Source organism: Balaenoptera acutorostrata, chromosome 9 (assembly GCF_949987535.1).
Source record: "Balaenoptera acutorostrata chromosome 9, mBalAcu1.1, whole genome shotgun sequence".
NCBI lineage: Eukaryota > Metazoa > Chordata > Mammalia > Artiodactyla > Balaenopteridae > Balaenoptera > Balaenoptera acutorostrata.
The window spans coordinates 28,937,050-28,962,204 of record NC_080072.1 but is presented as its reverse complement, the minus strand read 5'-3'; the positions used below and the strand labels follow the sequence as shown (position 1 = coordinate 28,962,204).

The 25,155-nt window shown below is 37.0% G+C and overlaps 1 long non-coding RNA gene across 1 annotated transcript; it reads left to right on the top strand.

Annotated features, from left to right (window-relative positions):
• The first annotated feature begins 1,782 nt into the window (after positions 1 to 1,782).
• On the top strand, positions 1,783 to 23,092 carry LOC102998438 (uncharacterized). The gene is made up of 4 exons (XR_450899.2): positions 1,783 to 1,951; positions 18,113 to 18,312; positions 22,428 to 22,514; positions 22,998 to 23,092. It is a non-coding gene; the product is annotated as an uncharacterized LOC102998438 (long non-coding RNA).
• The last annotated feature ends 2,063 nt before the right edge of the window (positions 23,093 to 25,155 follow it).

Below are 25,155 nucleotides of genomic sequence, written 5' to 3'. Positions count from 1 at the left end.
ATTCCATCTCAATGAGAATTTAGTAAACACTTACTGTGTAACTCACGTTGTTCCAAACATTAAGGAATTAAATAAATTCTTATGAAGCAGCTCACAACATAACCAAGGAAAAAGCAGAGAAAATGGACATCCTCTGAGGGTCTACATTCTACTAGACCTTTTTTGTTTAATGACATTAATGATAATAATGTCATTTATCCTCACCAGGACTCTTGGAAATATTTTTTCCAATTTGAAGGCAAAAAACCTGAATGTCAGAAAAATAAATAACACATTTAAAGTCATATAGATAAGAAAAATCAAGACCAAACCCAATCTACCTGCTCCAAAATCCATACTATTTCCATTAATTTTGTAAGAAGATATTAAGAAAAATTCTAACAGTTTATTTTTATACCATTTTTAGAAAATAAAAATTAATATATCACACTACATAATTTAAAAAGTCAAAAATTCTATGAACTTATGATAAAAAAACAAAGCTCCCAACCATGGAAGAGCATCTGAAATGGAAAATTAACATTCCAAAGCACAGCAATTTGTATAAGGATTTATCTAATATTAACATAGTATCATGTTTGTAAAATGATAAAATATACTGAGTGTATAATCCACTTGTTATTTTAATAACAAGTAGTTTATCCACTTGTTATTACACCTTTAACTTTGTGCTTTCAGCATTTATACTGAGATTTTACTAGTTGACTATGTGCCTTAATGATGAGGTAAAAATAAAAAGATGAAGACAGAAAGTTCTATGTCAGATGACTTGATAAAATATAAGATTAGCTTTATTTCAAATAATTCCTGAGTACTCATCTCAGATTCTGGGAAATTATCGCAATCAAACTAGTACTTATTCATCACTACTTCAAGATAGAACTATGCAGAGTATTCAGGTTGCTTTGAAAGGCTAAACTCTCACTACTGGGTTTACTAAGGTATGCAAAATGTTACAGGTGTCATTTCAACTACTAGCTGAGTTCTGTGACATGAAACCAAAGTTTGAATCGTATGCCACACTCAAGACACCAGCAAATCATTTTTTGTTGTGTCTCAAGAGAAAAAAATAATAATGGCTCAGATCATAAGAGGGACCCAGTTATGTCCTTGGGTAAAAGAAAAAAAAGCAAACAAAACAAAACAAAACAAACACATTGCAATAAGAGTATAGCAAGAAAGATAATAAAGCACAAGGGGAAAAGAAAAGATGACCAAATATTCAAAAGTGCATTGGCCCCCACTCTGTGCACTACCAGAGTCCTAGCACACCTAACAATGTCAACACTTCCTGACAAAGGTTTGTGTTTCAGAAATTCGTTTCTAGGGCAAATATGTGTAATCAGAAATAACTTTGCTAATTTAAGCATGTTATAAATGGTGTTTGTGTTCTAAGTTTACACCAGAGAAACCCACTTAATAGTTAACAACTTGATAACATACTCATACTATACAATGTAATCACTATTGATAATGTTGTTTCCAAGAAAATGCATTCTATTCTCGTCCTTGGAAATCTAGAAATACATTTTCCTTAATCGAGGAGGTGGCTTTAGTAGTCTTCTAGGTTTAGAAATGCCGAACAGGTCTCAAACTAGAGGAACAGAAGGAAGTAGAGACAGAGGATATTGCAAGGGTAGGACTCTGATAGGGGCAGCAGAAGTTGCAACCATGGATGTGAATAGAATTAACTGAGTAGTGTTTCAGGAAAGCTATTCCAGAAAAGGGAAAAGGAACATTCTACTTGCTCTTTCTCCTTGTTTTTCCTGCCCAAAGTACAGATATGATGGCTGGAGCTGCAGTGATGATCTCATAGTCATGAGCTGATTTTAAGCATAGAATCCATGTACTAAAGAAGTAGAAGAAGAAAGAGTGAGCCTGGAAAATTTGCGAAAATGGGAGCTGTTTTACCAGCCTGAATCTCCCTGCCTTTAAACTTCACTTCCATGAGGTAAAGTAAACACGAATCTTGTTCAAGTTGTTCATATTTGGGGTCTTTGTTCCTAGTAACTACATACTATTTGTAAGTAATACAAGGAACATAATGAAAATTTATTGAGAACTTCTCTTTGCCAGGCACTGTTGTGAAGATAATAAGTGAAAGACATCACTCTTGCTTTCAAAGTACTTAGTCTATTGCAAGCAAATAGATGACTACAATAATGTGTAATGAGTGCTTAGTGTGTTAGGAGAGCACTTTGGAGGGATACACAAACTCACATGGGGCATTCTTTTAAAGGAAAATCTTGTGTTGTTTGGTCATGATGCAGACTTAGATAAAGAATTTCAGTATATTCCAGCTGTATAATACTGGTAGGAATAGATTCTTACTTCTCATCAGTCCTTCCCCAATTTTCTTCATCCCAGTGAATGGCATTTAGGCTTTCATTTTGTCTTTGGTGATGTGTCTAGCTATGAAGCATTTTCATGTATCTTCACGGGATTAGTTGGGCTTTTTGAACCTGTAGATTGATATCTTTCATCAGATTTGAAAAATTCTTAGCCATTCTCTCTTCGAATATTGCTTTTGCTTATTATCTCTTTCCTATTCTCCTGATGACAGTTAAATGTATGTGAAACCTCTCCTACTCTATTCTATGTCACATATGCTGTCTTCTGCATTTTCTATTGTTTTGTCTTTCCCTGCTTCATTATGGATATTTTCTTCTAGTTCAGTAATTATCCCTTCAGCTATGTCAACTGTCCATTGAATTCTTAATTTTGATGGAATTTTCAGTTGCTGAATTTCTATTTGGTTTCTTCTCAAGTTTGTCTTGTCACATTTTAAGAGCTTCTGATTTCCTACTTGAAATTATTAAGCCTAAGTTTTATCCCCTTGAATATAGTTGATTTACAGTCTGTGGTTGAAAATTCCAGGATTTAGAGTATCGGTTGGTCGATTTCTAGTCACTTTATATCTGCTGGTCTTGTATTCTCATGTGTCTAATAAGATCTCATTTAATACTGGGCTTGAAGCAGTATTTGTAGAAAAATTTGTGGAGGACACTATTTTTCTCTAGAGAGCATTGTCATTTGCCTTACACAGACACTTATGCATTAGCAATTGAAGATCATCTTTAATTCAATTTCCATGCCTGAAATTTTTCTGGGTCTCCCAGATGACTGGAAGCTGGTTCTATCTGTGCAAGTGCTGGTTTGCTTCCAGTTTACCTAACTCTTATAATACAGCCCTTTGGGGTTCCAGGCTGAGGTAGAAACGGCTCAGCAGAGTTCCAAGTCTTGCCAAATTTTGGACTTTGACTTTTATTCTCTAATCCTCTTGAGGATGTTAAAAGAACAACTCAACCTCCAGACCTCCTCTTCTGGCTGGGCAAATATAGGGCAAAAATAGCCTCAAATATTGGGCTTACCTCTCTGGATTTCCATCCTCTTTTCATCTTAGTCTACTGACTTCTCACTTATTTGTTAGCTCTTTGATTATCCTTAAAAGATTTTTTTAGAAACCCTATATTCCACCTTTATTAGTAGTCTTCAGTAATGATTTGAATGATCAAGTCTGCCATAACCAAAATCAGAAGTCTAGTTCCATCAGGTTTTCTCTAAACTGTATCTGGAATCCATCCAATTCTCTCCATTTCACTACCAACATCCTTGAGTAAATACCATTGTCTCTTACCTAGACCACTGAAATAGTCATTTAACTTAATTTTCCTGTATCCTTGGTTGACTCCTTGAATCTAAGGTTTTTCAACCTCAGCACTATGGACACTTCAGGCCAGATAATTTTTTTGTTGTGGACTGTGGGAGCTGGGTGCAGAGGAGCTGTCCTGTGCATTATAGAATATTTGGCAGCATTCTTGGTCTCTACCCACTAGATGCTAGTAGCACTCTCCCCCTTTCCTCCCTAGTTATGACAATCAAAAATGTCTGCACACATTGCCAAATGTCACCTGGGAACTAAATCACCCTCCATCGAGAACCACTGTTCTAATCTATTTATTATACAAAGTTCAACCTAAAAAGTATATAAGTCATTATCCCCTCATCATTGAACACCCTTTAGTGGCTCTAAGGCAATTATTCAAATTTCTTGTAAAGCCTTTCAAGGCCTTATATGCAAGGGTTACTGGTTACATTCCTAACTGCATCTCATGCCAATTTTCTGTTTAGACTTTATTTTGTAGCTACATTGATCATTTTCCTTCTCAAAACTCTTTATACCTATAGGGCCTTTACATGTGATGTTTCCTTTACCTGGAATGCTTTTATTCTTGCTTTTCATCCTGTAGATCTCAGCTTAATTACCATTTCCTAAATAGACATTTTGCTGAATGAATGAATGAATGAATGGATGAAGCTATTTTAATTCTAGGTTGGACACCATCTCAGATGAAACACCTCATTCTATACCCTCTTAACAAAACAAGACAAGTCAAAACAAAACAAAACCTAAACCTATCAGCTACTCTTATCTTCTCTACCAAGGCAAATTATGATTTTCTCCTGGTTTGCCGAGTCCCAGGAAACAAAGTTCTGGAAAACAACACTGTCCAGTCCTCAGGATTTTTTCTGCTCATCTTTTTTTTTCCCTAATACTATCCCTCAGATTGTTTCATGATCCTATTATGCTTTATGACCAAACTAATGACTTCTGAGTGGATTAAAAACAAACCAAGGTTCTTCTTTGTTTTCTTTTGTATTTCCTTTACCCTTTCTCCATATTCCTACAAACTGCAATTTGAAGCATGCAGTGAAATCACACAGATAGTATTTCTCAAAGGGAATTATATCAAATGTGGTTTACTTCATTTTTATAAAAAACATTACTTGGACTCCACATTTCTTTCTTTCGTGTTTAGGTTCAGGAGGATGTTAAGTAACATTATTTCTATTTAGCCCATTATCTCAAGTTTCAGCATAATAATGTCCCTGCCTTAAGGTAGAGGTTAGTTTAATTATTCAAATCTCAGTTGAAAGAATTCTGGAGAACTCTATCCAAATCACCAGACATTTACATTAGCTAACTTCCTGTTGGAGGATAAACAGTCTGCAGATGCTGAATATGAAAGATAGGAAATAATGCCCATTCACAATATTTGTCTACTATTCCTGCTGCAGCTAAGATTATAAAAGATAGAACGTTAACTTCAATAAAAGAGAGCTTGAATTGACAAGACTTATAGTAGAAAATATTGTGAAACAGTATACTGTCTTTTCATATGTACAGTTTATCATCATTATTTATATCAGACTATGAGAAACAGATGTAAGATGTCTGGAGTTTTCTCTAGGGAGAAATAAGTAATACTAATGAAATACAGATTATGCTTAAACAGATAATCAAGAAATTAAAATTTATGGCATCGAACAACTCTTGGCATGGGAATGATCTACTTGAAGCTTCTGAAGGCAGCGTGCACCTGAGAAGAAATATCAGATACTCTGAAAAGAGAGAAAGGGTAATTGAACATTTTACATGATTCCATATTCTCTCCTTTCTTGGCATATCAATTGTTCTTTTTTTACTTTTTTTAGTGGTTGCACTAGAGTTTGCTATATACATTTACAACTAATCCAAGTCCACTTTCAAATGACACTATATTGCTTCACATATAGTGTAAGTACTTTATAAAAACAAAATGTTCCTAGTTCCTCCTTCCTACCCCTTATATAATTGCTGTCATTCATTTCACTTATATATAAGCATATATACATACATGAACATACATAATCAAATACGTTGTTGCTATCATTATTTTGAACATTCAGTTATCCTATAAATCAATTAAGAATAAGAAAAAGAAAAGTTTTGTTTTACTTTTCCTTATTCATTCTCCAGTGTTCTTCTTTTATGTAAATCCAAGTTTCTGACCTATATAATTTTCAGTTTTTCTAAACAACTTCTTTTAACATTTCTTTCAAGGCAGATCTACTAGCAACACATTCTCTCAGTTTTTGTTTTTTTGAAAAAGCCTTTATATTTCCTTCACTTTTGAAGGATAATTTTCCAGGGTACAGAATTCTATGTTGCTAGTTTTTTTCTCAACACTTTAAAGATTCCACTCCCTCTCTTCTTGCTTGTATGGTTACTGAGGTGAAGTCAGACATAACTGTTTTGTTTGCTTCTCTTTAGGCAAGGTGTTTTTTTCCTCTGGCTTTTTTCGAAAATCTTTCTTTATCTTTGATTTTCTGAAGTTTTAATGCAATATGCCTAGGTGGAGTTGCTTTTGTTTGTTTTTGTTTTTTTTTAACTTGGTGTCTGACATTAATTTGGAGACATTCTCAGTCATTATTGCTTTAAATATTGCTTCTGTTTCTTTCCATCTTTCTTCTCCTTCTGTTACATGTATTGTTACACCTTTTGTAGTTGTCCCACAGTTCTTGGATATTGTGTTCTTTCTTTTTCAGTCTTCTTTCCCTTTATTTTTCAGTTTTGGTAATTTCTAATGCGTCCAGCAATTTGTCAATTATACTTCAGGTTTTCCTACCCTAATATTGGTTCCTGCTTATAAGTGTCTGCTCTGGTAAGTTATGACTCTCTGTATCTGCCTGTTTGTCTCTCCAGTTTTGGGGCAGTAGTTTGCCCTGTCACTCTACTTCTCTGACGGATCTAAGAAGAGTTGTTGATTTTTCAGTTTGTTCAGTTTTTCTACTTGTTGTTAGAATGAAGACTTTCAATCATCTCCTTACATTTAGTTTTCAGAGGCTCAGTTTCATTATACAGTAATGAATGCATCTGCACCCTCTATAGTAATTAACTTTTTTAAAGTAAATAGGACATTCAAAAAATTATGTTAAAGACACATTTGTTTTTCATTCAAAATGAAAACTATTTTATCTCATCTCATGGAAAATGTATACATTTATAATTTAAACTGAATACACCAAAGAGAAGCAAATATGGAGGCAATTTTTCAATTATTCATGCCGAAATTAGATCTTAAATCCTACAGAGAAGCTGGGCAGGATTCATTCTCTGAGACCAATAGCTGCTCATCAAAGAACTATGTTCATTTTAGGTCTAAAGTTACATAAATGCTGAAATCTTATGTGATCCTACTACCCATTATAAGATATTTAACGTACAGCAGGTGTTATTTAATGGGATGAAAAAATTACATAGATAGTTAATTCTATAGTAAGTCACAATGAGAGAGTCTCAGAAAACACAGAGAACTGAAATGATAGTTCATTTTTTAAGAACACTTTAAACAGTTTCTGAAAAACATGAATTTTCCCATGAGCAAAAAACAAAGCAAACAAACAAAAAACTAAAACGAGGCATGAATATAGAATGCTCCAAAGATACCATATAAACTGCAGAGCTCATCTGTTGCTCATCAGAAAACTGAGACTATATCAGACCTTCACAGAAACTTCTGTAAGTATGAGTGAGTGGTATAGAGGCATGAAAGGCAGCTGGACTTTTAAAGGAGAGGGTTCATAGGTTTGAGATTCATTCTAAGTGTTGAGTGGAGCAAAGGCACAATGAAGAAAACAATGATCTCACCAGGGAAGAAGAACTAAAAGGATTTCCTGAAGATTATGGGTCAAGAGAATGACACAGATATGGGTGTTTTTGGATTTATAGTGACATCAGCTGTTGAAAAGTTTACATATCACACATTGTCTAAATGGACCCAGATTTGCAGAGGTGAAATGTCAGCCTGCTAATCTAATATGTCTCTTAGCTTCAGAAGACAAGGGAATATATGCCTAATTATTATGCAGGGAAAACAGGTGGAGATGATGTGGACATCCAAGTGATGGGGTGATGGATCTTTGGCCATTCATTTTCCTCCTCAGGACATTGAGTGTCTGTTCTCTTCTCCAGGGAACTGCCTGACTTTCTGCTCACTATTTTCCTGGTTATTTGGAAAAGAAGTTAATTACCCACATAGATTGCATTATGTTCTACATAATTTCAACTCCTCGAGGCAAACCCTCTGTCCGCAAGCTCAAACGAATACGAATTTCTCTTCTGTGTCCCTAAATACTTGTGCATATCTGTGTCATAGCCCTTGTCACTCTGTATGGCAGTAGGTTTCAACTTTTTGGTTTTTGAGCATAGAATTTTTGCCAGAATATTTGAAGACATTAACACGTATCTATCAACGTCACTGTGTTCATTGTGTAGCACTTCAGTCTTGTGTTGCTATTTGAGAGGGACATTTAACCTGCTGATTTATACACTCAGGAGGAAAACTTCTCAAACTTTTCAGTAAAGTGCACAATTTCTCAACAGCTATGGCTTAATATCACATCTCTTACTCCTCATGGTTTTTTTCCTGCAATATGCCACAGTGCATAAACTGTTCAACCCCTCTTTCATCTCATTGTATATATCCTACTTTGTAATAAATAAAAATTTAAGTGCTCAAACTTTGGCACGTGCCTCTGGAAGATTCAGAGCATACCAATGTAACCTCATAGTGGCTGAGAACCACTGATTTATCAAAATGGTTGGGCTTTTTTTTTTTTTTTTTTTTACTATTACAGTTAAATAAATGAATCATTTGAATTGAGCATAAGATACTGTTAATATTAAGTCTATATAGTACAAATGGAAGAATTTAAAGGACTTTAAAAAAATATGGCATGCTCTAAAATGTGGGCATTTAATTTTTTAAGTCCCATAACTCTGACCTAAGCAGCCACTAATTTTCAGAACTTTCATGTAAAGATTTTGCAAATATGCCTGCTCTTTCTTCCTTGATCCTGGCCTCTTCTCTGTCTTTTGCTTAGCACAAACATTTCCTGGCTCTTCCCTAAAATTTCATTATAACTCAGAAGTTACATAAGCCTCAGCATGAAAAACTTTAAAACATTAAACCTCTTTTTTTTTTTTTTAAAGCTGAGGAATGTATTTTATGGGGTCTGCCCAGGACAGTTCATTATCACAAAGCTAGTTGTGGCACCTAAATAATTAAACTATAACCAATATACGTGTGAAATCACTGACTAAAGCTTACCTTGGTGACTGTTTGCCATCAAATTAGTAGGATAAATAATTTATGTCAAAATGGAGGCCTGAGATAAAGCCATTAAAACTGATAGGACTGGGGCTTCCCTGGTGGCGCAGTGGTTGAGAATCTGCCTGCCAATGCAGGGGACACGGGTTCGAGCCCTGGTCTGGGAAGATCCCACATGCCGTGGAGCAACTGGGCCCGTGAGCCACAATTGCTGAGCCTGCGCGTCTGGAGCCTGTGCTCCGCAACAAGAGAGGCCGCGATAGTGAGAGGCCTGCGCACCGCGATGAAGAGTGGCCCCCGCTCGCCACAACCGGAGAAAGCCCTCGCACAGAAACGAAGACCCAACACAGCCATAAGTAAATAAATAAATAAATAAAATAAAAATTAAAAAAAAAAAGCGCCTCCTTGCTTTAAAAAAACAAACAAACAAACAAACAAACAAACAAACAAAAAAACTGATAGGACTTGTTCATTAATTTTAAGAAATTAGATGAAACACAATTCCCCAAGTGCAAGCTATTCTGTGGCAAAAATGATGTGTTAGCTCTATAGTTGTATAGATGAGGATTATGGAATTGCTCAGCTGATGTGATAGCTAATGGAGTAGGTGTGTATAAAGCATTGTGCTAAATATATATGGAAGAAAGGGTGAGTGTCTATGTGAAGCAACCAAATCAGTACAAAAAAATTCTTGGGTTAAAAAAAATAGAACTGTTTATTTTGGTTTTCAATTTATGGCAATGATTCTTGAATTTTGGTTGGTCTCAAATCATTTATCCCCAAAGAAAATCTGATTCAATAGGTCTAGGGTGAAGCCCAACAATATTCTTTTAAAATGAGCACTGCAGATGTTTCTGATGCAAGTGATTAGTGGACCAAATTTTAAGAAGCACAGGCCTGTTCAGTTTGATGTGTTTGACCACCGCGTCAGCCAGGTCCGTCTTGTTCACGTGTATAGCTCTAAACTTAGCTTGGTGCCTTCACTCAGTAAACATCGTTTCTCCAAAGAGCACTTGAGCCTAGGTCTGTGCACAGAGTGGACAGCAAGGCAGACAGAGCTTTGACTGTGTGGGTGGAAGGAGCCCTTTTCAACACCTCATCTCTTAGGACATTCTCTCAAAGTGGCTCTTTTTTGACAGCTGACATTCTGGTGGGGACTATGATAGAAATATGTCAAAGAAAATAGTTGAAACCAAGAGTTAGACTGTTCAATCCACAATGGAAACATCAGTGTTTTCAGGGTAAGTGTCAGTCTGTTTGGGATGCTATAACAGAATACGATAGACCAGGTGGCTTAGAAACAACAGAAATTTATTTCTCACAGTTCTGCAGTCTGGAAGCCTAAGATCAAGGCACCAGCATGGTTTTGTTCTGGTCAGGGCCCTCTTCCTGGTTCATAATGGGTGACTTTTCAATGTGTTCTCACATGGTGGAAGGGGGGTAGAAAGGAAAAACTGACTTATCCTGTCTTTCTCCTTAACTTTCATGCTACAGCCATACTGACAGCACTTCTGATGCCAGATGTATGGGTTTTTTCCCTACACCAAACAGTTCTTTGTGATACCAGCTGAGTGTCCTGCAATTCAATTCAACTCTGACACTAGCTGGAGTTAGCACAGACTCCATAGGTTAAGGGCTCAGTCCCATGAGACAGCCCACCCCCTCCCTTCAGATGCCAATGGCAAGTAGCAGGTCCCCAGGTCACCCACAACTTCTGTCTGACTTGGCTACAAATCGGAGGTTCCCATGACTCCCCCTCCTTGGAAAGACCAAATATTAGAACAGAAGATGCTATTCTAGATGCTCCTAGTACTCTTATCACTTAGGAAATTACGAGGGTTTTAAGAGCTCTGTGCCCTGAACCAGGGGCAGAGACCAACTGATGTATTTTCTATTACTTCATAGGGGCTAGCTGGCTTTCTGGGGCCTTTTACAAAAGCACTGACCCCATTCACGAGGGCCCCATCCTCATGACCTAAGCACCTCCCTAAGGCCCCACCTCCTAATACCATCACATCAGACATTAGGGTTTCAACTAACGAAATCTGGGGGGATACAAACATTCAGACCATAGCAGTGAGACAGATAGGAAGAACTGTGTTGCTTTCTTTCTGTTTTGCTCCCTTGCAAGCCAATAGGGCTGACCTCATTTCTTGGCCTAGACCCAAGGATGTTCTCCTATTGTTAGAACTGGGGGAGTACCCTGGACTAGTGGAGAATACAACATCAAAGGAGTAGTTGTCAGTCTTATGATTACATGAAAGATGCTAAGTGAACAGGTAATAAGGGCTGCTAACTTAGGGGTGGTCGGGGGAACTACACTGAAGAATTGCTGTTTAAGTTGAGAATTGAAAAGTCAGGGGAATTTAGCAAAGTAAAGAATACAGGAGTTGGGTTGAGTGGTGGAGATTTTCATGGAAAGCAAATTGAATGCATACTGGGGTGACTTTGAGGAAGAAAGCCTAATTTGTAACAAAAGCTGAAAAACCAGTAAGGCTGGATCCCTAGAGAATGATGGGAGATAGGCTGGGAAGATAAGCAGGGTTTAGACCAAGGAGAACTTTACAAGTCACTGAAGTTTTAAACTGAGTGACTAAGCACTTAATAAATATTGTGATTGAATATCACAATAATCTCAAAGTTGAGAAATAATCGCAAAGTTCATAAATAAATTTTGTGATTGAATATCACAATAATCTCAAAGTTGAGAAATAATCTCAAAGTTCATAAATTTCCTTGAACCTTGATATGGCAGACCCTACTTACATGCTAACAGAACTCCAGTTTGTTTGAGGTTAGCAATATACCCAACCCCAGGGCATGAATCAAAATAGGTCTAATACAATCATGTCTGTTTTCTTCCTGTTTGCCAGCTACTTATTCTCCTAGCCTCCCTCATGTCAAGGAATGGCCTATATCTGGCCAATCAGTTGTAAAGGAAAGTACGCTCAGGGCTTGCATTAGTTTCCTGCTGCTGCTATTACAAACTACCACAAACTCAGTGCCTTAGCACACAGATGTGTCCTCTTAAAGTTCTGGATGCCAGAAGTCCAAAATCAATCTCATTGGGCTAAATTTGAGATGTCAGCAGGGCTGTTCCTTCAGGCAACTCTAGGAGAGAATCAGTTTCCTTGCCTTTTCTAGCTTCCAGAGGCCAACTGCATCTTTGCCTTGTGATTCTTTCCTCACATCACTCCAACTTCCTGCCAGTCATTATATGACCTATTTTTCTTCTGTGTCAAACTCTCTCCACCTCCCTCTCATAAGGACCCTTGTGATTACATATAGGGCTCACCTAGTTAATCCAGAATCATCTCCCATCTCAAGATCCTTAATCATACCCGCAAAGTCCTTTTGCCATATAAAGTAACACTCACTGGTTCTCGGGGCTAAGATGAGGATATGGTGGCTATTATTCCACCTACCAGGTCTTTGGGTAAGTATTTGCTTTCTGATCATTGGAGAGCCCTCTTTTCAGTCTCCCCCTTCCTTGCTAAGAATTCGTGGGAGAGATTTTTTTTGTAGCCATGGTTTTTATTAAAAATTTTTAAAATAAATTTTTTCCAGCCTTATTGAGGTATGACTAACAAATAAAAATTGTGTGTATTTAGGTTGTACAGTGTGATGTTGTTTTTTTAAGGTGTAAGATGTGATGATTTAATATACATATACATTGTGAAACGATTATCACAATTAAGTTAATACATCTATCATCTCAGTTACTTTTTTGGTGAGTGTGTGTGTGTGGGTTGAGAACACTTAAGATCCACTCTCCTACATATTTCAAGTATGCAATACAGTATTATTCACTGTAATCACCACAACTTAATCAGCATATAACTGAAAATTTGTACCCTTTGACCAGCAGGCTCTCCATTTCCCTTACCCTTGAGCCACTGGCAACCATCATTCTACTCTCTGGTTCTTTGGGTGTGACTTTTTTAGATTCCACACATAAGTGAGATCATACAGCACTTTTCTTTCTCTTCCTGGCTTCAATCACTTAGCATAATGTCCTCCCCAGGTTCATTTTGTGGAGGCTCGGATGCTTGGAGCTGCTGCAGCCATTTTATAACTGGTAAATGACATCAAAGGATGAAAACCCCACACTAAGAACAGAGAGAGGCTGGGCTCTTGATAGCAATGTTGAACTACTGCACAGAACCTTGAACAATATGCCTCCAAATTTCCTTTAGTGAAGACAATTAACTGACTTTTCTATTGATGCCACAGTTAGTAGGTATTGTTACTTGCAGCTGAATACATCCTCATGGTTCCGTTTGACAAATGAAGTTCAGTGCTGTTTGTAGCCAGGAAAACGTTATATTATTTCAATATTATGTGGATAAGACTTTAATAATATAGACCTTAATATTAATATAGAACCAGAAATTTGCACAGACAGAAGAGAATGAAGAGAATATCTGGTTCAGCCTCTTTATTTTAAAGATTACTAATTTGAAGCTCAGAGAGTTGATAGATTTCTGCAAAGTCAACAGGCAAAATTCATTCATAACTAGGATTACAATTTCATCTCCTGGCTCCTGGTTCAACAATATTTCCCCTACCCATGAAGCCTTGGAACAATTGAAATGATAACTGGGAGGGGAAAAAAAGGCAAAGAACAAACATCTTACACTTTCTCTGGGATGCAGGCTTTAACTAGGTTTCAAGTTCTTCTAAGATAATATAATTTAATGGGGAGAGCTCTTGACATTAAAAGGCAAAATTTGTATTTAAAAGGCTAGGATGGTGACACATTAAAGCACTTTCAGGAGGTTAGCAATGAATACCAAGAATAACTGATGGTTGTTATGATACAAGAACAAAGAAGTTGATTCTCTGGAATTAAAGGTGTTTCAGTGTCATTGTTGCTCATGAAGAGGAGTAGACACCTGGATTTCTTTTTTTCTCAGGACAGCTTTATCCAAATAAAACTCGGTGTGTTTCACCACCCATAATGGAAAGTGCCCGTCACTCCTTGAATATCATCATATGGTTGGTGGCCGGTGGATAATGGAGCACTGAGTGTCAAGGTGACTGGCTTTCAATGAACACAAAACTAAAAATTATAGACCTGTCATTCCAGAGGCAGGCCACAATTAGCTGTCTATGCAACTTGAAATTTCCATTTTGCCAGCTGAATAATCCGTTGACTGGAGTTTCTCATTTTGGATGCATTTCCAAGCCTTTTGTGTGCTGGTCTTTTAAAATGTGGATTCTAACGTAAATAAACAGTGCACTTAATCAGATGTATTCTTTTTTAGAAACACCCCCTTCCCAAATACAGACAAACCCCAATACTGTTTTAATAGTTTGTCACACAAACTATTAAACAAAACAATTTAAACCTTGGGTATTTTATTTAGGGATAGTAAAAATTCAAGCTGAAAAATGAGAATCATGCCTTAATATCTGGGAGTCCAGGGTTGAAAAAGAGAAATAGAGTTTTTGGCAGTTAGATGAATTGATAAGATCACCAAGTGAGAAGTAAAATCAGTGCTAAAAGTCAAAACTGGGGAATTTTAGTCTTGGAAACACTTACTGGCTGAAAACTGTCTGTTTACCTGATTTCTGTCTAGATTTGGTTTCTAATTCTATATCTGAGTTCTATCTTTCCTCTGTCCTAGTCTTTCAGAGGTAGAGAAAATGATTCCAAAGTGAGGTCTATTGGAAAATTGTATTGCAATTTCCATTCGTTTGCTGTAAATGCAGTAAACTCCAGGACTCTGCAGTCTCAGATCTGATTCTGGACCATGTACTTGAACCTGGATCTTCACTACCCTCCATGTCCCTTGCCCCCAGTCCACAGTACTCTCTGCCTCACTTGGATGATCCCTGTCTAAGTTTAAATTGACTAGCCACAAGGATGCAAGTAAAGTTGACAATCAATACTAATTAAGGAAAAGATCAGAAGTCTGGATCAGAAGTCTTTGAGTGAAATTCTCTCTACATAAATCTCATGATTCTATTTAACTTTCCATCATCGTTTGAATTACTGAAAATGTTAGGCAAGTTTACATGGAATAGAAGAGGTTTGCTAGGCACAGAAAAAAGTTGAATTTGTATTGTATTGAAATAGGTCCTAACTAGACTGTTGATGGTGAAATATTGACTATTCTATTGTTTTGAATGACTGAGTGTCATATTTTACTGGGAATTGATTTCTGAGGCTCAGTCAAGGAGTGATTGAATTTGCAATTAGAATCACTCTGTTGTGTAACTCAGATTATGCAAAGACCATTCTGAAACAGCAACTGAGATTTAACCCAGGATGTAGTGCATGGTTTCTCTTTAATTTCTCTTTATTTGTTGTTGTGTATTCAGTTTTTAAAAGAGCAAAAGACTTTTTTTCATCTCTCTAGAAAAAAAAAGGACGTAATCTAGGCTTGATTATCTGTTTGATAAGAATCTAAACCTAGCAATTGGTTAATATCCTGTCTCCCATTTCAAAAAATAGTAAGCTTTGTAATTTATTCCTAATGATTAGCACAAAAAGGGAAAGGCTTTTCAAAACCAGGATAGAATCTCTTTAATTCCAAAGTGTCCATTTAAGAAATATAAACTGTGAAGATAAGCAAAGGCTATTTTCTCTAAAGGAAAGCATTTTCAAATGAACAGAACAAGTAAATGTGGATTTAATTAGGTGGAGTCAGATGGGTATTAATTATTCACCTTTCCAGGGCGAGAATAGCGTTGCTAAAGAAATGAATAAGGCATGCTACTGGCTTCTTTCCTTTCCTTTCTGTTGCTGCTGCTCTGATCTGATCTGAACTGGCTGAAGATGTGATAGCAGGGGGACAGAATGAAAATTTCTCCTTCCCTTCACAACCTGGGGGTAGATTGTCTTTGAAAAGCATAGTATCTTCCATTGAAATAAAACGTTATTGACTCTCCACTTTGAGACATAATAAACCTTCTTATATTTCTTTCTTATGTCTGGAATATACACACACTCATTTGTTATACTCTTTTTAACACTTGAAAAATAGCTAAAGTTTGTCCTAATTTTCAGAGTTACATATATGCTAGAATTAGAGATAATAGCCAAAGTGGCCAAAAATTCAAGTTGATGATGATAGTCACACAATGACTAGACCTGTTTACTTCTGCACAGTCTCTTTTAAAAGCATTTGTTAAGCATCTGCTCCCTTGCCCAAGTAGGATATATGATGCATATGGAGTCTACCAATGAACTATACTTAAAACCAGTGCAGTAAAAGATCAGCACTTATCTGAGTACCAAAAAATGTGTTAGTTCCAAGTGGCAAAAAGTGGAGTCAGAAAGAACCTAGGGATAAGATTTAGCAAATTTGGGTTCTACTCCTGATGCTGCTAGTGACTACATGTTACATACCTCTCAATATTTGTCAAAATATTTGTCAGTGTGTGTGTGTCAGGTGGTGGTGAGCACATGGGACAGGATGGGGCTGGAGGGAATAGAGGCAGAGAGAAACCAACCCTGAATAGTGTTTCCAAGAAGCGAAAAGACTCTGTTATCCTGTCTACGTTCTAACTATGTGCGTACTCTAGATGCTTTTGATTCTTTAGGTAACTTCCTGTTAACTGCCTTTTATAGCTGAGGAAACCAAAACACATGAAGACAAAGTGAGTTGGCTCAAACTGGACAGCTTGTCAATAGCAAAGCTGGAACCAGACTCTAAGCCTCTGATTTTCTGTGTAAGATACATTTTCCCCCTAAATGAGTTATTTTAACCATGGGTCTCTGAAAATACTCAATCTTTTCAAAGTAACTCTGCATCCCTATAGGTTGTTGCAGATAGCTCTTTTAAAAATTGAAATAACTATGATCATCTTAACAAGTCCATTATAAATTTTGATCCGGTATAGAAAAATATGCTATATTTATATGTTAACTATGTTTTAAATTCCATGGCTATAAAGGAAAAGAATTGTAGATATATAGGAAAAGATTCCATTCTTAATTTTAAAACATATTTTGTTGGGGAGAGGTATGTAAAGTATAGAATAGGAGTCAAAAAACACTGAATCCACTTGTGCAACGGCTGTTCAGGTAAAATTCCTTGGTGAAGCTGGAAACCACTTGAAGAAATGTGTATTTGTATACATGTGGAGGAGTTTGTATTAAACTTGAATCATCTGGTATTATTTTTAAAAACAATATTCCTTTTGGTAAAGTCCAGGAATCAGGTAACAAAGTGTCCCTTTCATTGTGTGAGAAGTTAAATTAGACCAGTTTTCTTAAATGATTGAAAGACTTATGAAAAATACTGTTAATCCCTATAAACATTGTCTTTCTATACATCTCTGTAAATGTATTTTTTCATAGTAGTTGCTACATTTGTAAAGAGGTACGTGAGTCAGAAACAAAATAAATGCTATGGGGAAGGTTATTTATAGACAAAAGTAATGAATAAGCTAAACTCCAAATTAGTACAGCCCTAATAATGCGTTCTACTTCTCTTCCAAATCTCGATTGATTACTATTTTGTAACAGACTTTCTGCATATTATAACTCACTGATGCCTTGGTGTTGTTTTCTGCAGCAAAGAACTCTTTTTTTCTTTTCTTTTTTGATGGAATAAAGGTTAACCAAATTTTATAGCTTAAACTAATTTTTGAAGACCAGAATTATGCCATTGCTATAAATTATCTTAAAACTATATGTACATAAAGATTGGCCATTTAATGAATGTATTATTCTTTGTTAACATTATAGGTGGACTTATATCCCGCACTAAAGTGGTCATAAATAATACAGCAACTGCTAATATTAAAAGCAGGTTACTATTAAAACCAGAATTTTGTGGTGCATCTTAAATACCAGCATTCTCAGGGGTCTAGTTAAAAAAATAAAGACAACAGAAAGTCACGGAGCAGTAGTTTATTCCTCCCCCCCACCCGCCCCCAATTCATCTGGCTAAGTTTTGTGGGGCTTTTTCTTCTCATGAAAATTATTCTGTCACATCAAGCGCGTGTGTATGTCTCTGGATGAATTGCATGTGAATTATACCTTGAATAGATTCCCCAAATTGGAGAAGCGCAAATGTTCCCCTTCTGAATATTTTAGACTTGTATGAGTTCTCTCATATTTTTGTTTTTGTGCAAGGCCGCTTGTAAGGCGGCCTGGAGTCTTGAATGCTGACAACCTCCATTAGCATTAATGCTGTTCTCTTATCTCCCCTCGCTCTCCTCAGCTCCCCCCTCGCTCTTTCTTGTCTGACGGTTCCCTGACACCGTTGACAAGGCTGACACCACCAATCAGCTTCGACTCAGCAAGGTCACTGTTGAGACTTGACTCGTGATTGGCTGCTGCTCTTCAGCGTGTTATTACTGTCTGATTTGATCGGAGGCAGGGGGTGGTCTCCAATCAAACAGAGAAAAGGTCCTAGAGAAGGTAATTAAATCCTGTCAGAGGCAATTATCGGTTCCAGGGCCATGACTCTGGCCCTGAATGCAGATGATCTGAAACTGTATTCTTGTAGAAATTCAAGAGGGCTCCTGGCATGGTTCAGCTAGGCATAAAGGAAGCAGCAGGCTTTCTGCAAACAATGCAGCTCTGTGTTATGAACCTTTCTGCCTTTTTTCCCCTTTCCCCGAAGACTTCTGTTTTCACTGATCAAAAATATTCCTTTTCAGGTCACATTCTAATTAATTTAATAGACAAGGTTTTCCTTTCTGGTACATAAATAATGACAAGTTTTACTAAAGAACTTCTGCCCCCAACACGGGCTGTAACAAACAGCCTTTATCAAGGCAAACCAAAGCCTTTAATAGAAGGACACTAATCTGTAGTTTGGGCGAAGGGAGAAAAAAAAATTTAAAGCCTCTAATATGGGTGTTCTGCCTGAGGTGGATCCTGCCCTGTTTATACCTTCCCGTGCTCATGATGGAGTTTGCTGCTGTGACAAATCTTGAAGTTTCTCTGACGTAGTCTAGTGATGGCAGTGTGCATTTAATGACTATAGTTTCTAAAGGACAGAGAAAAGCTGCCACAGATTTCACTCTGTGAAGAAAGGACTTCTCCCTACCCTTCAAAAGAATATTTAGGAGAGTTAAAATTTTAAATTGAGCCTGGGAAATAAAAACAGAAAGAATGGAATGTTGTATTTTTTTTAAATTTTACTCTATTTTATTTATTTATTTATTTTGGCTGCTCCGCACGGCATGTGGGATCTTAGTTCCCCGACCCGGGATGAAACCCTTGTCCCCTGCACTGGGAGCACGGAGTCTTAACCACCGGACTGCCAGAGAAGTCCCAGGAATGTTGTATTTTTAATTGGGAAGAGAAAGCTGAGATAAACTCCATAGGTGCCCTTCTGCTCATCTATAGACAGAAGACTTTGGTTTTGTTTCCTGTGTGATTTCTCTTCAGTTGTTATTAAATAAGCTTTGAAGTATGGTTTTTGCCCAAAGAACCCAGCCCTAAAAAGTAAATCTCTCTCCCCTTCCTGAATCATTATTAATTGTTCTCAGTGGTATTAACCAGTTTAGCATGAAAAATATTTGATAGGAGGAAGGTACTTCATTAAGTGTCTATATGCTCACCCTACTGGCTTTAACAGACTTTATGAAATATCGCTCTCAATTATTGTCAGTCTTCCAAATGGATAGCCTTGATTTCAACCTTTGTGTTTGTGAGGCTGGGTATTACTTTTTCCAGAATAAGATGTTCAAAGCACCATTAAAACAATTTCTGTATTGTTGCTGATGCATCAGTTTAACCACCAGGGTTTCTCCCGAGGGAACAGTTAACTTTCCTCTAATCTTGGTTGTTTTCTTTGTTTCTAAAATACCATATTCCTGACTTTATTTGTTTTGGTGAAACATAAACAGATGCTTTAAGCAAAACATCATTTAAAAAAAGTTGTCCCTGCTACGAGTCCCTTAATCCGGATGAGGTATCAGGCTGGGAAAGAAATTGGTGGGAGATGTTAATAATAAGGAGAAGTGCTTTGGACACTGGTCGGCTGAGTTTAAAAAAAAATCTCAAGTCCAAATCTGCACACATGATGGTGAAAATGATGTTTAATTCATCCCATATTGCATTTTTGGAACATCAAAGGCTTCATCAACTTACCTAATAAAGATAAAATAGATACGGAGATAGAAGCAAACTGCTCAAGAATCTGGCAGCATATTTTAGATCATCAGGTTTGCTACTATTACAGAACTATTTCACTTTTCCTCCATGTGAGTGACAACTTTGTTTCATTTTTCATCTAGGGTGTTTATTTTTATTTGACCAACCATTGTATATTATTGTGTCATGAGATTATTTTGTTTTGTTTTGTACTGAACTGGTAGCTATTTTACTGAAGACACCCCTTCTGAAAGAAATCTTTATCTGTGAAGAAAAGAAAATTTTTGTAAATAAAACGAAAGGAAAACATTTGAAATATTTTCAAATTATAAATAAATTATAAATAGTAATTAAGATCAGTGCTCCTCAAAGAGGGGAAAAAAGAAAAAAAGAAAACCTGGGTCACATGTGCCTCTTTTACTGGAGTCCTCTGTACTCCAGGTATCTTTATCCTTTTTGCTCTAGATGCATCTTTCAAGCTCCATCACTTGACTGGGAGCTGCTTAAGGATAGGGATGGTGTCCTTCTCCATCCTGTGTACTCAAAAGCCAATAAATTGAAGACTGTCTTATTCTACAGACCTTTATAGGATGCCCCTATGGGCCTCTGTGAGATGGGACCACTCCCAAGTTGAGATCCTAGAAATCATCAATAACCATATAGTGACATTATTTAATCAGACAAGGGAGTTAACTAAAATGTCCTACTGTGGCATTATGTGATGGCTCTTAGCTGTGTCAAAGTGTTTGATTTGTGCTCTGAATAAAGATGGGAGTTCTTTGTTATTACTTAATTTTGTGGCCATTGAAGCACCAACCATCAGAACTGCCTTAATGCAAAATATCTGAGATCATTGTACCTTTAAAAAGGTTTGTAAGCAGAACTCTCCAGGGGACATTATGTTGTGTTCAATGCTGAAATGTATTTTAAAATTTACAACGATTATGCAAAACATGGAAAATAATTCACATTTATCTCCTTATGTTCAGTTGCTTTGGTCAGTGTTATTGGATTGGGAAGAGTGGATTTGCCTTTTAATTGGTCTTTTCCAGATTTCTGGTGAGATTCCTACCACCACTGATGACAGGAGTATACACAGCCCAAACAAAGCCCATTGAGGTACATTTTCAGGATGGTGCATATGGGAACAATAATTTATGAACAGTAATAGGAGCTGGGTATGCAATTCCCTGCCTAACACCAGCATAAGTGTACCCCACTGATTACTGAGTGCACTGAAAATACTTGAGTAAAAAAGATAAAAGTCATCTGCTGTTCACCTCGTTTAAGTTGGAATTCCTCGAAAACAATTGGAAAAAAAAAGAATGATGTGAAAAATCACGATTAAGCATTGTGTACTAAGAACTATATATTTTTTAAAAGGGGGGTTGGCAGTGAAAAATTAGCTAGACTTTGCCACATAGGGAATGAAAAAATTAACTTTCCCTGTTCGGTGATATTGCTGCAAATTCGCTGTGTTGCAAGCTGCATTTCACCCCTCAAGGGATCTGAAAACTTATCAGATTTTATTAATTTATTGGCTCTGTGCTGAGGTGTATTGTAAACCAATTTTAAGTACTTCATTTTGCTATTTATTCACTGCTTCCTAAAAGAAGCAGCCTTTCCTACAAACCCTGAGGGTTTCCATAATCAGTTATATTATAACTTTCCTCAACCTGAGGATATGAAATCTAAATACATTTAAATGTTTTATTTGATGTTTCTTAGTGGGTGTCACCTTCATTCCTGATCTGCAAAATTAGGGACATATTCTTTCAGCATTGGCATCAAGGTTGGGGATTGAGGGTGTGATTGAAGGAGTACCCCTTCTTCCTATTTATAGTAGATGGCAGTTTTACCCCTCCCCTTCTTCTGGAGACAAAAATCTGCACATGTGGATGGTGGAGTAGAAATGCTTATTTTAGAAGGAGCATGAAATTGACTGACAAGGTCAGAGAATGGTGGAGAGGAGGGGAGAGCCGTGGTTTGGCACCAGGAGATCTGAAGGCTAAGAAAAGGGAAGGAAGAAAATGTGGGAGTGTTGCTGGGACGAATGGGAGAGAGGTGAGGTTGGGGTGGAGGTGGAGAGAAGAAAAAGAAAACCTCTCTGGTAAATGGAAGCAGGGAAGGGCACCCAACTGGAAGTCACAGGACTTGGTGGTTCTAGATCGGGTTCTGTCCTAATTAGCTGCCAGGGGTGATAGCTGTAATCAGTCCTGCTCAGCACCTGCTCCATTTCCTTCCCTCACCCCAGGGTTGCCAGGTAAAATACAGGGTGCACAGTTAACTCTGAATGTCAGACAAATAAGAATAATGTTTTAGTAAAAATAGGGCCCAAGTGTTGCATGAGACATGCTTATACTAAAAAATGTATTCCATATTTATGTGAGATTCTGATTTTATTGGACATCTTGTATTTTCTTTGCTAGATCTGGCAACTCTAACACCCTGACCCACAGTGATATCTGGAGCTTCGTGCAGGAAGATGCAGAGATTCTGTAAATATGGGGGCCAAGGTCAGTGTCAGTGTGAAAATTGCCCCTTGGTCAAATTTCTGCTAAGAGCCTTGAGGTTTGTTTATTTCTTGCCTCTTACCCCTGTCATCTTTAGATACCACCGCAAATATTTTCTCTTTCATGTTCTAATACCTAAATGCCTCTGTCCTTCTACTGCCCTCTTATTAGTCACTCTCTTCCTCTCCTTCTCTCTACTCTTCCCACAGTGTGTCCAGGAGTCCACAGTTCATTATTGTTTATCTACATGTTTGAGTTTCCTCCTCTCTTAATGGAAACGCTGTTCTTCTCTGAGGATCTTACTTCCTTTGTAGCTGTCTTAAGTGGAGACCACTCTCTGTGAGTTACTCCAAGAACTATGGAGCGAGGACACAGAGGGGACATTCTCACTGTAACTTCCAAATCCCATGAGAGCCCATTCCCTGTCTTTACCACACTCTTCCCTTCTCTGCTGGCAACTTCTCATCTCCTGTTCATTCTCCATAGGTAATAAAGCCTCTGTCAACTGTCTCACCCACAGACAAGTGAGTGAGGCCATTCTAGACCATCCATCCCCAGCAGAGCTGCCAACCAACGACAAAAGTCAGCCGATTCCACCTAGACTAGAAGAGCTGCCCCAGCCTTTTCGGCTGTCCCTGTCATCTCAGCCAACTCACAGAACATGAGCTAGATAATAAATAATTGTGGTTTTTAGCTACTAGGTTGTGGGGTACTTGGATCGTCTTTTCCTTTTTATATATAAATTCTATCATTATCCTTGAGAATTTCAGTGTCCATATAGAGATTTTACAGACATGCTTTCCTTACATGATTTGGCTTCTTCATCTTTGAAGAACTTTACCTTCATTAAAAAAAAAAAATACAGCTAACATTAATGGTTAGGATATGGAGAAAGAGGCAGAAGAGGATAAGGGGGAGTGGGACCAAGTCTCAAAGTTGTAATCTAAAGGATTGAAATATTTTTTGGATGGACAGCAGAAATGATGACAGGCAAGTTGGAAACATTCTGTTGAAGGATAGTCAAGTCTAGACAATTTAATCAAACTTCTCTGTCTAAAAAATATCTTCCCCTCAATCTGCCATGGGCCATACTCCCCCAAATATGGATAAATACTCAAGCCAAAAAAATGAACAAGGTTTGGTTCAAATAGGCTGTAATTAAAGAATGTCTATAATTGTGGGGACTCAATCTAACAATTGTGTGATAATGATGAATTTTTTTCATTTTTAAATAATTGACACCTTGAGTTCTGAAGAGATGAGATGCCAATAGATATATTTCAGTGCCTTCCAGAGAAGAGAGAGGAGTGATAACCTTCAAGTGGTGGTAGAGGTAAAAAGAAGGAAATAATATGGGGATAATGGGAAAGGGAGATAAATTTTATGAGCTCATAAACCTAATGAAGAATAGGCATTAACAGTGGAGGAAGATGCTGAAAAGAATGGACTCTATTGGGCATTTCATCCATTTTATGAATCAATAAATTCAACTCTTTGGGCCTTGTTTTCTTCCTTTGTAAAATCAGTGAGTTAGACTAAAGCTGGGACAGCACATTTTTGGCATGCTTACTACCACTCTCCCTTTCCATGACCAGGTCAGAGTTTGATAATCAGTTAAAGCCCATTCAGCTATGTCCTGTTCAGCTTGGATGTAGCTTCTGAATCTCTTTTGGTCTAGCAATCCAGGAAACACCATCAATACAGTAGAGGTAACATCTGAGATGAAAACCTCTTCCTTTACCCTAGACTAAATTATCGCAAACAACCTTTGGAATATTGAAATTCATCATGCTTAATATGGAAAAATCTAAATGCTTCTTTCCATCTCTGCTTTAGGAGATGACGCAAACAGTGGCATATTATATATAACCTGGACACTCACATCAAATTGCTTCAAGTTCTAGAAAAAAAGTCAATAGAGATATTTGTTCTGTTTAATCTACTTTTCAAAATTCTGAACATGGGAAACCAAAAAAGACATTTAAATTGAATTTTCTCAAGATGAAGGGGAAAATTGATTTCTGACATGGCTAACCACCACATTATCAGATATATAGATTTCAGGGAACCAATATTCAATTTCATGAGTTTTTTTTCCTTTCCCATATATTTCATATTGTAAATCCATTTTGAAGATACCATGATAGTTTTAAAAAAATTTATTGTTGTTTCATTGGATTTTTTCCTAAAGCAGAACCCAAATCTAGCCTTGAAAACAAGTTTCCTCAAAACACAAAAACCAACCCTTCTCTCAAAGATCATCTGCATCTCTCCTCTTTGTTCTAACAGAAAGTCGCACTTCCCAAATTATGCATCATGTTGGAAAATTGTAGTAGGGTGACACCCAGTTAATTTTTTTAAAGCTTATTAACATATCTTGAATAATCTTACCCTCTGCCTATGACACCAAAGTTTGCAGAAATGTAGGCTAACTCATGTTTTGAATTTTGTTCCAACAAACAATCTTGAAAAAAGCCAGTATTGAATATATATTGAATACATAGTTGAATTATAAGAAAAATCTGACTATCTTCCTAAACTCACACTTTTTGGGGGGTCATTTCATACTTTTAAAAATTTGTTTTGTTCTCTTCAAAAATATCATCAATGTGTAATGTGGAAAACTTCAAAAACACAGAAAATA